Source organism: Gekko japonicus, unplaced genomic scaffold, assembly GCF_001447785.1.
Source record: "Gekko japonicus isolate JY-2015 unplaced genomic scaffold, Gekko_japonicus_V1.1 scaffold466, whole genome shotgun sequence".
Taxonomy (NCBI): domain Eukaryota; kingdom Metazoa; phylum Chordata; class Lepidosauria; order Squamata; family Gekkonidae; genus Gekko; species Gekko japonicus.
In genome coordinates, this window is record NW_015177019.1 from 1074354 (window position 1) to 1088968 (window position 14615).

The following is a 14615-nucleotide window of genomic DNA, read 5'->3' on the forward strand; positions in this document are numbered from 1 at the left end:
AGGTAGGGTGGAGACGATGGATCACATAGTGCTAGCTTGCCCCAACTGGAAGATGCAGAGGCAGAAGTATATTATACCTATCTTGACAAAAGAAAATCTCCCCTCCCTTCCCTGGTCAATCTCTGTTCTTTTATCTGGCAGAGCTGATTCAGTCACCAAAGCAGTGGCCATGTTTTTGGCCCTGGTGGCAAAAAAAAAAGGAACAAGGAGGGGAAAGTTCAAACTGTGCTGATTTGATGTAGCGGGTACCAGTTGGAAGAATTATCTCATGTGGTTTGACGATTTTAGCCAGTGTAACACACTCATATTGGGAAACGTACCCTATTGTCCATGTGTGAGCTTTTTAAATAGTCTTGATGTTTTACTTGTTGGTTTTATTGCATAAATGTGTGTACGTGTGCTTAAGACTACTGAGCAAGAGCTCAGATATATATATAATGCTGGTCTTTTCCTGTTTCTATGGGTGGCTTTGACTGTCTTTCCAGGCCACTCCCAGCTCTATTCAGTTGGTGTTCTCACTTTCTAGAAGTTATTAACCAATTAGGGCTGCCAAATGCAGCCGGGGGGCGGGGATTCCCCCGCTTCGGCGCCCCGATTCCCGGCGCGCCGGAATCGGGGCCCGGGGGAAACCCCACCCCCGCGTGCGCATCACCGGAAGTGACGTCGTCCCGGCGGCGTGCGCGCGCTTTGCGCGCGCGCGCACACGCTCTGCAACGACTCCCGGACGGGAAGGAGCCTCCCCCGCCGGTGAGTCGAACCGATTTGGCAACCCTATAACCAATAAAGAAATTTCTTACTATTTCTGACACAAAGTCCCTTCCAATCCCAGGGTGAGAATTGGTTAGAAGACTGGTCATATCCTTTTGAGCTGTGGCCCTGTTGAACCAGCTGCCTTCCAGGATCTGTAGGCCATGTACAAACCACAACAATTTCTTAAACTTTTTTTTTCAAGTGTAGCTGATAAGATTCTCACTGTATTATTTTGAGGACACAAGAAAGGATAGAAGCCTCCGTGGGGTATATGTGGCCTGCTGTACATGTTTTCAAAATGGGCTGTCCATTGTGTGCTGTCAAGGAAGGAGGGGAGGACATGGGGGTTCATGAAAATGTTTAAATCAAAATGGGGACCCTCCAGTTACTATATTTGACTACTGCTGCATTAGAACATAAAAAATATCCATATAAGTGCCAGAGACTACCAGCACACTTTGGGCTTCGTGACAGCGAGTAAGCATTTGTTCAGGTCATAGACACCAACCAAACGAAAAATTATCCTTTAAAAATCAACCAAATGCCATGAACACATGAAACAGCAACATTGCTGATGAGAAGTGAGTCTGGATCTGTTCAGTGCCTTGATTGTAATCTGCCGTTAAACCATCTGTACACCGTCTTGGGTACCACAGAGGAAAGGTGGGGGGTAGGAATGGAATAAATGAAAATTAGATGGTATCAGAATACATATATAGGCTTAAATATTAGAGCAAGAGCTCAGAAGTTCCATGATTCCAATTGCATTCATATTCTTCTGAACACCATAGCTTTGATATGGATTTTTTTCCTATACCAAAATTTGTGCTAAAGGTCAGAGAAGGCTATGGGACTATATTTAATATCTACTTCTTGTCTACTGAGAAAACACATTCTCTCAAAGCTTATTAAAACCTGGAATCTACCATGTTTGTCCTGGGTTATAGTCTTTCCTGGGAAATTTTACTTACCTTGCCTATTAAAAATGTGACCTAAATAGAATAAATGTATTGAAAATAACATATTTTCAGAGTCATCTAGAGAATCCAGCACATTTATATTTGATATATGTTTGTTTTTGCTCCAGAAGCTGTTTAAACCTGATGGCATACTTGCCATTTCCCCATGGGTTAGTGACTAAAGACAAATATTTTCCATTAAAACGGGAAGTGCCTCTCTTTTTTTGCCAGATCTGATCCTGTATTAAAATATCTTTTGCCTTTGTGCTGTTGACATATCTCTTTTTCGTCTGCCTGTGTTAATCAATACTGTTTGTTAGGCTTCTAAATGATCACAGCAACGCATAATCTACTCTGTATCTTTCAAGATGTTACAATGGAAATAGGGACACTTTTAGATACCCAGAATTACAGATGAATTCCCCAGCTGTGTTCCACTGACATTTCACTGATTATCTGTGCATAGGTGTTCTGCTCAACTTGCCTTCTGTTCCTCTCTTTAGAAATTTTTGATGGCCAAAAATACACACTTCAATTTTTATTTCGCTCCATTATTTGATACAACGTTTTGTATGTGTTTGGCCAAATGAATACCGCAGTCATGCATTATCCCCCAAGGTATATGAATAGATCGTGATTTGAATTGCTGTGTAGTTTATGCATTTAAAATGTAGCACTGGTGTGGGAAAATCAGCTATCCCCAGACTATACAACCCACAGGGCTCTGAGTGCCCTGGCATTGCATCCAGTGAGAAACTGAAGCCTATTACATAAATAAAAATTATTAGAGAATGATTTCATAGGTGATAAAATGAGGGATGCAAAAAACCCTAAACTCTAATTAATCCATTCTAAAAATGGGTTGTGGCAGAATGCGACAGATCAAATTCAGCAAAGAAATTGTAAGGCAGAGAATTTCATGAGCATCCTCTACTTGGTTATAACACCTCTATGTTCCTGCCAGGACCTGCCATCACACATTGCTCCATCTATCTAATTTGTTTTATGGGTCCACCTTTCCTCCTAGGGCTTCAGAATGGCTACAATGTTTCCCCTTTCCCTTGAGGTTCCTCCACAGCACCTCTATACATTCTCTATGGTGTATTAATTTACTCTAAGAGCACTGCAGATTGTAAAAGTATTATCAGTTGACTTTCTTTAAAAAAGAGAAACCCTTATGAATCTTTGATACAATATTTGATCTCACAACAGCTCAATCACCTTTGGTGATACGCAGGGCTATTTTTGGGCAGGAACACACAGGAACGGAGTTCCGGCTGGCTCCTGAGTTGGCCATGCCCAGCAGGAACTCATTAGCATAATAGGCCACACCCAACAGCAGAAACTCATTAGGATTCGCTACATTAGGGGTGTGTGGCCTAACATGCAAAGAAGTTCCTGCTACAAAAAAAGCTCTGGGTTTTGACAACAAACAAGGTAAACAGAATAAGATGCAAAAGGTTGGTGCGGCTGGATGACCACACTTCTGGTAACGTGGGTGTGGCCTAATATGCTAATGAGTGGTGCTGTCAGGGTTGTGGCCCAATATGCTAATGGGTTTCTGCAATTGGGTGTGGCCTATTATGCTAATGCGTTCCTGCTGGGCTTTTTCTACAAAAAAAGCCCTGGTGATACCAAACATCTTAGATAGCTGATTGTGCAGGAAGTTAAAGAGGGAGCAAGGCACTAGCATCTGTAGGAAGGCACCTCAGAAAGAATTAACTTAGCCACAGCCTGGGTCTGGTAACATGATTTACAAGCAAAAAAATGCGCCTTACAAGGAAAAAAACCCCCATAATTTCTCCAAATGACAAGCTGGCCTTTAAATAGTCACTTTATATTTATAAGGGCATTCATGCACATGTACACTAGAGTCTGCATCTGTACCCAGCTCAGAGATTTAATTTCCAGAAGAAGAAGAAGAGATTGGATTTATACCCCACCCTTCACTACCCAAAGGTGTCTCATAGCGGCTTACAAACTCCTTTCCCTTCCCCTCCCCACCCCACAACAGACACCCTGTGAGGTAGGTGGGGCTAAGAGAGCTCTTGACAGAAACTGCTCTTTTTCAAGGACAGCTCTTATCAGAACTATGGCTTGCCCAAGGTCATCCAGCCAGGTGCAAGTGGAGAAGTGGGGAATCAAACCCGATTCTCCCAGATTAGAGTCCGCGAACTTAACCACTACACCAAACTAGAGACTTAACAAAAGGGGGACGCTATCTCAAGAATATTGAAGGTAAAAGAAGGGGACGAGAAAGGATGAGATGGTTAGACAGTGTTATCAATGCAACAAACATGAAATTAAGAAAACTCCGGAGCACAATGGAAGACAGGCCTGGCGTGATGTGGTCCATGGGGTCATGAAGTGTCAGACTCGACTGTGTAACTGAACAACAACAACCTCAAGAATAACAACTTTAGTACATGAATATGCAAACTGTTGTTTCTAATGGAATGCCTCAAAAGCCAAAACTGGAGACAGTAGCCCTATACACCTGACATATGGGTGTACAAGGCCAAAGTGCATGGAGATGCACTGAATGTACTGGTCCACTCCTAACCTCTCCTTCTGTGAACTTAGGCAGATCATGAGAGGGAGGGCAGGAAGGGTTGCATCAGTGCTTAGTTCTTGTGGCCCTTTCTTACATGCCCAGGGAAATGCTGATCACCACTTTGGGGTCAGGAAGCAATTCTTCTCCAGGCCGGTTTGGCTGGAGATCCTGGAGGGTTTTTTTTTTTGTCATCCTCCCATCATGGAACAGCGGTCACTGCAGATGGGGGGGAGGAGGTATTTTTGAATTTCCTGCATTGTGCAGGGGGCTGGACTAGAGGACCCTGGAGGTCCCTATCAACTCTATGATTTTATGATTCTATGGCTGTGGTCACATACACTAAATAATCCACTTTCAATCCACTTTCGAATTGGATTTTGCCAGTTCACACAGTAAAAATCCAGTTGGAAAGTGGGTTGAAAGTGGATTATTTATTTATTTATTTATTGTTCGATTTATTACCCCGCTCAAACCCCTGCTAAGGGGTCTCTGAGCGGCTTACACTTTGAATCTCATACCTAATCTATGACCACAGAACACAGGGTGGGGGGCAGTCCCTATCAGCACCCAGTGGAGGTACCGGACGGTCTTCGGGTCGGCGTTCCTCGGCTCAATGTCTCTTGGCTGTCTTCTGGCTCCATTTCGACGGTCACTCCTGCGGTGGGTCAGCTGGGCCCCTCCGACGTGCGGCGCGCTCCGGCACGGCTGCAGCTCTGTCCTTCCGGCTCCGCCGCGCCCACGCCATCCGCTTTCCCCACGTCGTCCGACTCCGCCTCTCCACCGCCATCTGCTTCCATCGTTTGAGCTGTACCGGGACGCCAACTTTCCAGCCGCTTACTCACCGCCTCGCCTCTCCACCAGTCTTTGACACTCCAGCAACCCCCTTGATGGGGGAGGGTGCCCCCTACCCTCTAAGGTAGGTACCCATTCATCTACTTGCGCAAAGGTGTTAATCGGCGCTTTCGAACACGCAAACATACAAATTGACTACCCACTGGTACTATACACCTGATCGTCTCACCGTGTGACCGCAGCCAATACGTGTTCGCCACACTTGGGTACAGCACCCATGTGTGTATATATATCCATCCCCATGATCAGAAATGTTCATACAGTTTGTGCATAAGTAGGCACTGTGGTCTTCGGACAGCGCTGGCTCTTCGGCTTTGAAACAGAGATGAGCACCGCAACCCTAGAGTCGGATTCGACTGGCTTTCGAGCAGGGGAACCTTTACCTTTAGGCACTGTGGAGGAACATGTAGAGAAGACCAGAGCCAGCATGCTCAATCATGAGCAGGGAAGCAGGATACACAAGCCAGCTCCTAAGTCCCCTCAACCTATGTTGACCCTGTACGTGTACAGAACTTCTGTTTTATCAGGGACAGGTATCAGAATATTGGTACTGTCCCTGGAAAACAGAGAAACATATATACTATGAGCACTGTTTGCCATAATACTGTTTCCAAAGAACTGTTATAGATATTAGCCGAAGAATTGATTTATGAATATGTGTTCCACACACACACACACACACACACACACACACACACACACTTGCAATTTGTATTTTTTATGTTCTTCAGTGTTGCTCTCCGACCTGCTCAGTAAAGTCCACTTCACTGAATATGAACCTACAGATGTTCTGGATGGGACCAACAATCAAAGCTAACAAATGTTGGGGTGGAGGAATCTTGTTTACCCCAATACTGAGTGTGATGCACATCAATGAGATGGAGGTTCTAACTGAAATGAACATCTGAACTCTGACTAATCACTTAAAATAAATCTATCAAATCAACAGTCTGATTTCCAGAGGTAATATTTAACTGCTCCCATCTTTCACTAGATAATATTTCAGATATCATCTCACATTCTTTCTTAGCAGTGAGGTGGGGTTTTTTTATATATAAGGAACAAATCACAGGTAGGTTATCGGAACAGGTCATGTGTCTTCACTGTCCATCAATCTCTTACTCTGAGAGCAGCTTCACAACCAACTCTGTCAATTTTGGCAGGAAACACTTTACCTTTTCCAAGTGACTACTGTGACAGGCAAAACCTCTTGACAAAGCTAGAAGACTACAGCACAGATGTTTAAAATGTCTTTCTGAAAGATTATTGATTAAAAAATGCTGGGTTGTCTCCAATGAAACATCAGTTTATTTCTCCTTTATTCAGAATGGAGTTCCTGGCCTCCCGGCGAAGCTGATGAGGTCCAGGGGCTGTTTTGCCACCCTGGAGGAGACGGGGCAGCAGCAGAAGCATGACGCATGGCATCATGAAATGGGTGGGGTGGGCGGAGCCGGCTCGGCTAAACCGCCAGGCTCTGCTCCCGCCCAGTCAGTTGCTGACTCATGCTCGGGCTGATCGGTAGCTCCGAGCATGAAGAGGCAGATGGACGGCCTACCTTCGAGGCTTCGAGCCCATTGGGAGCTGTTTCCTCAGCCGCGGCTGCAGCAGACAGCTGGGACATCAGCGCACGGCGATATTCGTGGCTGCAGAGTGCCTCTAGAGGTGGAGATGGCCGCAGCGGCAGGAGCTCTTGGAAGCATGGGGACGATGGCAACGGTGCCATCTCTACAATCCTGGAGCAGGCCCTGGGCATCAGGCGATGGCTAGTTGCAGCCCGAGGGAGAGGGTCAACCCAGGGTGGCGGAGTTTTAAGCTGCCCATGGTAGCACTTGGCAGCGGGTGTCCGGGGAGGGAGCCTGGGTGATCTCAGCAGCAGAGTGATCTCTGGCAGCAGCGGAGGTCCCAGGTGCCGGCATTTCTGGCAGCTCCCATTTGAGACACACACACCCCTGGGTTTCTCAGACAGTAACTGGGAGGGAAGCCTTATTAGCTGCAGCCTGTAGGGGCGTTTTGGGCCTTCCCCCCCTTCCTTCCTCCTCATTTTTAATCGGCCCACAGCCCCATTCCCTTAGGCAGTTAGGTAGGGACAGTTGGGCTGGGGAAAGTTGTGCAGCTGCGGGGGGGGGGGGGAGGCAGTTTTAAAAAATTCTAACGGCCAACAGGAGCATCAGCTCGGCCAAATCGTGACGGTTGGCTGGGGAACAGTTGGCTGGCCCCACCCCCCTAGCACCAACAGCTGTAGTGTGGAATAAATAAATAGTCACAGGGAGCATCAGCTCGAGTAAAAGGCTAGGGGGGCGCTATTTGCTTTTTATGACCCCTAAATATGCATAGGCTAGGAGTGCGGTAGGGTCTTTTTGAAGAACTCTTATCCCTGGGATAGCCAGTTTAGGGGGGCATTATCATAGGACGCCCATTTTGTGGCAGCGGCCTTGATGAGGTATGTGGCGCCCTGACTGCTCTTGCGGGGTGTGCCCGCCCTCCGCCGTGGCTCAGGGGACGAGAGGTGAACCCGTGGCCCGGACTGGGGCAGTAGGTGCGGCCAACACTGGAGCCTGAGGAAGGTATAGAGCTGTGAGGGGGCTCGCCTCAGACGCAGGACCATCAGGTGGTTGCCTCACCACCTTAGCCCGCGCTGAGTCTGGTTGGTCTCCGGTGTGCTGACGCTCTCTCCGTCAGCACCCGCCTCTCTCCAATAACCAGCTCAGCCCATCCTCCCCGGCTTGCTGTTCCCTCGCTTTTATTTCCTCCTCCAGGCTCGGCCCACCCACTGCCTCGGTCCCGCCCCCACCTAAAACTGTGGACGCGGAAGTTCCCGTCGCCGCCCAGCCCCGCCCCTGCTCCCCGGGGACACAGCGTGCCGGCGCCTCTCCTCTCGCCGCTCCCCTGCCCCGCACCGGGGGGCGCAGCTGAGCTCTCGCCCGACCACCCCCGACGCTTCCGCCCTCGGACAGGGCCGTCTCCACTTCCCGGGGCTCCCCAACGGGTCGCTCCGATGCCCCGCCGCCGTCGGTGGGCGGGGTTCGACCTTGCGGGCTGTCTCGGACGCGCTGCAGGGCTCGGGTAGGTACTGCACCACTTCTCCGTGTGGCGGGTGGCTCCCGCGGCTCCGGTCGGGGTTCGGGGGGGCTTCCCCGGGGGAGTCATGGCGGCCGCCGTGACAAGGGGGCATTTTGTTTATTTGTTAGAAGGGCAATTAAAGAATTCCTAATAATAATATGAGCTCTAGGCAGTTTTGATTAATGGCCAGGGGGCTGCTGGCCTACTGAGCCAATTAGGCAGTTGATGGTAGTTTAGAACGTTGAGCCTAGGGTTCCCAATTCAAACGGCAGTGGGTCCATTGGCTGTTAAGCGGTGCAAAAAAGATATTTAAACACACAGTCCGACTGTAAGGACAATTTGAAGGATAGAGAGCACTCATTAAGTAGCCAGAAAAGGGCCTTCTGGGGGTGGCCTTACAGAAGATCAAATTAGTAGGAATAAGTTTTTATTAAGCAAACAATTTGGCAGCTGCATATACTGGCTTGCTACAGAGCTATCCTTCCTGAGAGGCTGGGGGGCTGTGAACTGGCTCACACTAACTCAGATTAGAAGAAACACTGTTTGTAAGGCTTTCTTTCAGCTATGCTCCTGCAGAGTGTGGGGGCTTGGACTAGATGACCTCTAGGTTCACTTCAAAGTCTAACATTCTATGGTTCTATAATCTTTTCAAGTGCAGGTGATGGACAAGGAGATTCCTTAGGAGCTGGTGAGCGAGTGTCAACATCTGTTCCACGGTCTGGGGGACAATGGTCCGATGCCAGGCAGGTGGTCCAGGGTGCAGAGACACACCTGGATCTTCTAAAGGACAAGCAATGCAAACTCACTGTGGTAGGTGAGGTAGTGGCAACATATGGTCACCTGGTACAGAGTCAGAACACTAGGATGACGTCTGGGTCAGCTTGGCCATAGGGACCTAGTGGTTATGACACTACCGGGGTTTATACTTTGTAGATCACAAACTCAGAGTTCGGTTCCATCTGTTCTGACAGGAAGGTGGCTGACAGTTTTGGGTTAGGTCCCGCCTTTCGCAGGATTCCGGTTTTCATTTATGCAGAATCCGTTCTGGTGATGGACACAAACGAAAGATAGGCCTCATTATGCTCTTAGTGGGAGAGATGTCCCCCCATGGTGCTTCTATGTTAGATTCGTAGAGCAGAGAGCCCTTGGTAAATTTACAAGAGCCACCCAAATGTGTTTTGTGAGCAGAAAGATTACAGGGTTAGTTGCACCTAGTGAAATAAAATTGGGTTAGCTGTGGAGGCATCTGACAGTGAGATTAGAGAGGATAGTAGTGATTGGTAGTAGTATCCTAACTTTAAATGCACGGGGAGGGGTTCCAAGCTGGCAGAGACTGATCAAGACAGAGATCTTGGAGTCGTAGTAGATAACTCACTGAAAATGTCAATACAATGCGCGACTGCAATAATGGGGCCAATGCTACTCTGGGGATTATTAGGAAGGGAATTGAAATCAAGTCAGCCAGTATCATACTGCCCCTGGCTGGGCATTTGTTAGGGAACCATATGGGTTTCGTGAACGGCTTGCACCTACCACACCGTAGGACTAGGGTCACCGGGGGTATAAGAGATGGCCTCTTGGTATGGAAAGAATTTTTGGATTCATACGATGGGGTTAGTGGTTCCTGTCCTTTAGAGAGGAAGCAGGTATGAGGCAGGTCTAGCTATACCAATGTCCGGTATCTGGGTATGAAAAGAAGAAGGGCAACTTCAATATAAGGAAGACAGTTGAAGGCAGGCACCTGCCTTGCCTGTTCCGTGATCATTTAGCTGGTCCCTTGCCACAATGTTATGTTAAATAGTTAATAAAGTGGCCCTTGTTTACTCCAAACTGTTGTCTGTCTCGTTATTCCGACTGGGGGGCAATACATGGGCTTCTATTGAAGTCAGTGAAAAGTCTGAAAGAGATAAACCTTCAAAAATTAAATGACAGAACGGTAACCAATAACTATTATTTCACTTACTAAGAAAGTTAATATGTAGGGTCTTGTTTATACTATCATTATCAGACCATGAGGTGAGACCTGTGTACACATCGTTCCTTCTTCCCTTTAGCTGAAAACCCTAAACATTCTGTGACATGGACCAAGAAAGAAAGAAATCCAGCCCCTGTCATGAACGGGGTTGCCTTTTGTGCCCTGGACTGAAAAGGTGAGGAGCAGTTGTACTTGTAGTGGCTGTTGGTTTTGCTCACACGTCCATACACTTCCACAAGTGGCTTCAGAGGTTCTTGGACAAGCTTCCTTCCTGGTTGGACAGCAAGCTGTTGTCACAACTGGGAACCTCATGGCAAGAGCACACCATGTCTGCAAAGAATCCAGGTGGCAGCCCAAGGAGGCTCAGCTTTCAGCTGTTGGGCATTAGCTGCAGCTCAGGTTATTGAGTTTATTTGTTGATGCTGGGTTGCTGGGTTTGTTTGTTTTTACAAAGTTGCCTTCACTGGTGGCTTGTTATAATTTCTGTTTTATTCATTGCTTGTTCTTGTTACTGAATTTCAGTAAAGCTTTTGACAGGGTTCCCCATAATGTTCTGATGGGTAAACTAGAAGACTGTGGACTGGATTCTAGGATAGTTAGGTGGGTAGGGAACTGATTGGAGAACCACACTCGGAGAGTAGTTGTCAGTGGCATTTCATCTGAATGGAGGGAGGTGTCCAGTGGAGTGTCACAGGGTTCAGTTCTGGGCCTGGTACTTTTCAATATTTTTATAAATGATCTGGATGATGGTCTGGAGGGGCTACTCATTAAATATTGGGAGGAGCAGCGAACACACCAGCGAACAGAGATGGAATTCAACATGATCTGAACACGCTGGAAAAGTGAGCAGACGTGAACAAGATGTAATTTAACAAGGATAAGTGCTGAGTTTTACATCTGGGTAACAAAAAATGAGGAACACGCCTGCCAGAATACTCTATGCTAAATATTGGAGAAGAACAGAAACTCCTTCGAGAGAAGAAATTTTAAACAAAATTTTGGAAACAGCAGAAATGGACAAACTAACTTTAATTTTGAAAGGAAAACCTGAAACTACATTCAAAGATACATGGTCAAGTTTTTATAACTGGTTTGAAGATTACATTAAGTAAACAATACAGACATCCAAACTTGCTTAGGACATATATAGTAAAAACTTGATACATTTGCAGATGATATGAGGTAAAATACATACATTTTTGATAATTTAGGCATGACTTTGTTAAAGATACGAATGGAAGAGAAATCCCCCCCACTCATTTATATGTTTGTTAAGTCTTTTTTTAAAAACAATTCAAAAAGAGGAACACACATACTGGATGAGGGATACACTTCTGAGTAGCAGTGTGTGTGGTTGAGCGGGGACATGATTGCTCTTTTTAAGTATTTGAGGGGCTGTCAGAGGAGGGCAGGGAGCTGTTCCTGTTGGCAGCAGAGAACAGGAGTTGCAACAATGGGTTTAAATTAAGAAGATGAAATGGAGATAGACCAAAGCAGGACAAAACAGAATCATCTGTTGCCAGTGAGGTCTGCCTTCAGTTACCAAAAAACGGAAGTGTTTTTTTCAATGAGGATAGGGTACTCAATCAGATTATTGAATCTGACTGACTAAGTAATAGGTCGACACTTGATAGACCTAAGAACCCTTCTAGAAGCAGCGCCAGTTGGGATAGTAAATCAAGGGACTCCAATCCTAGATCCCCGACCGCCAGCCATACGGCTTTATTGGACTATAGAACTACCTCTTTAAATTGTAGTGGCTTAAATAACAAAATCAAAGCTAAACGAACTGCCATCGAACTGAAAAATCAAAAAACAAGTATAGCACCACCACAGGAAACATATATAAAGCCGGGCCACATCAAATTTCTCACTCTTAATTGTCATGGCCTAAATAACATTATTAAAAGAAAGAGAGTTCAATCGGCAGTGTTATCGCAAAGGCCCAGTGTCATCTTCCTCCAGGAAACACACTTGAATAAAAAGCAACAGCGTGTTTTTAACTCAAAGTATTATGAGACCCAATATTTATCCCCCGGAAGCTCTAAAGCTCGGGGTGTAGCAATCCTCTTTAGCAAAAGCATTAAATTCATCTGTAATAAAATCAAAATAGACCCTGCAGGTAGATTCGTAATGGTCGAAGGGTCTCTCAACGATAAGCCAATCACATTAATGTCACTTTACGCTCCTAACACAGGCCAACTTCAATTTATTCAGGAAACCCTTGCCATCCTGGAGTCCTTCAGCGATGGCCCCTTCGTGATAGGTGACGATTTCAACATGCTATTGGATCCTAAACTAGATACCTCATGCACCTACTCTTCTCTACCGCAAAGGAGTCTCCGCTCGTCACTGAAATTTCAATCAATATTAAATAACTACCGTCTGTGCGATGTCTGGCGAGCTCACCATCCCGATGAACAAGGTTATACGTTTTTTTCGTCGAAACATCATACGTTTTCACGGATAGACTACATACTCATGTCAGACACCATCTCTTCCTATTTTATCTTTTTGGACATTGGGTCTCGTATATGGTCCGACCACTCGTGGGTGGAGGGGTTTATGCAAGGTCTAGATGACACCAAACGCGACTCTACATGGAGGCTCAATAATAATCTTTTATTGATGGCAACAATAACAGACGACATCGAGAAAGGCATTGAGGAATACTTCGAGTTTAACGTCGACTGCGGGGTTTAAAGCTGACACTAGAGGCAAATTGATTGCTGCTGCATCGGCCTGCAAAAAACAAAAGGAACAACTGAAAAAAAAATTGCTAGAAAACATCAAATTCTTAGAAGAAGAACACCAAAAGTATGGTCGGAAGAAAACATATAAGAAGTTACTGATTGAACGAAAGAAACTTGAATCGCTTGAGGTCACACAAGTTCAAAAACGTCTTCTATTTTTGAAACAAAGATATTGGCACAGGGGCCCACACTCCACCAGGCTATTGGCATGGAAGCTAAAAAAGAAGAAGGCAGATAATTTCATCTCATCCGTCTGTGACAAGAATATTTTTCATCATACCACGAATGACATACTTGCCTCTTTTCATAGCTTTTACCAAGATCTTTATGCTTCCAGAAATCCAGATATGGAAGCAATACACTCATTTTTATCTGCTCATCCATTATCCACAAGCTTAACACCCAGTGATGAGGAATTAATGGAAAGACCGATCTCCTCCTATGAAATTGAAAACACAATCAAATGTCTGCAAAACAACAAATCTCCAGGCTGTGATGGCTATACTTCAGAATTTTATAAGAAATTTAGCAATATACTAGCACCTCACCTTGCCTCTACATGTAACGCCATCATGAGTGGCACTCCTATTCCTCCTACATGGAATCAGGCGAAGGTAATACTCATCCCAAAGAAGGACCGTGATCTTACCAGCATGGGGTCGTGTAGACCCATATCACTCCTCAACACGGACTACAAGATATTTGCCGCGACTTTAGTGGCACGGCTAAACAGGTTTATTGGCTCTCTAATTCATCCAGATCAAACAGGATTTATCCCTGGAAGGGACATTGCAGACAATACCCGGAAGACCATCGATATTATCCAGTACTGCTGCTCCGAAAAAATTGCCTCGTCTCTAGTCCTCTCTGTCGTCATTGAGAAGGCATTTGATACTGTAGAGCCTCCTTATCTCGCTGCAGTGCTAAGTAATTTTGGATTTGGCCCTAGATTCTTGACCACTATAAGGGCACTCTATAACTCTCCATCTGCATTTTTGGGTATTAATGGCTCCTCCTCCTCCAGTTTTCAGCTCACGCCAGGAACAAGGCAAGGTTGCCCGTTGTCGCCTATCTTGTTTGCTTGTGCAATTGAACCACTGGCTCAGGCCATTCGTGAACACCCCTCAATTCATGGCATACCTGTAGGTCCGCATCACATCAAACTGAGTTTATTTGCTGATGACATGGCCGTATTTCTAACTCACCCAGAAGTTTCTCTGCATCCTTTAGCCGCCTTATTTGACTGTTTTGGCGCAGTGGCGGGACTCAAAATCAATCATGCCAAATCGCTTTTATACCCTATCTGCTTAGAATCTGACAAACACAATTTTATAAAATCTAATTTCAACTACACGTGGGTAACCAACTGCTGGCGTTACTTAGGTATTAACATCCCGCTGAAGCTGACAGAACTATTTAAATTTAACTTCCGACCATTGGCTCAACTCTTTATTGATGCTCAGTCAGGCAAGGCCACGGCTCTATCTTCGTGGATCGAATGCATCCAGATAATCAAAACTTTTATCTTGCCTAGGTTTCTCTATCTTTTTAGGACTATCCCAATTGAAATCCCCAAAGCGTCCTTTGTCCATTGGAAGACACTAGCCTGCAAATTTGTTTTGAATTCAAAGATTCATAGAGTGTCTTACGACACCCTCAGAAGATCCCGTAAGTCGGGTGGTCTTTCCTTACCAGACTTGAAACTATATCAT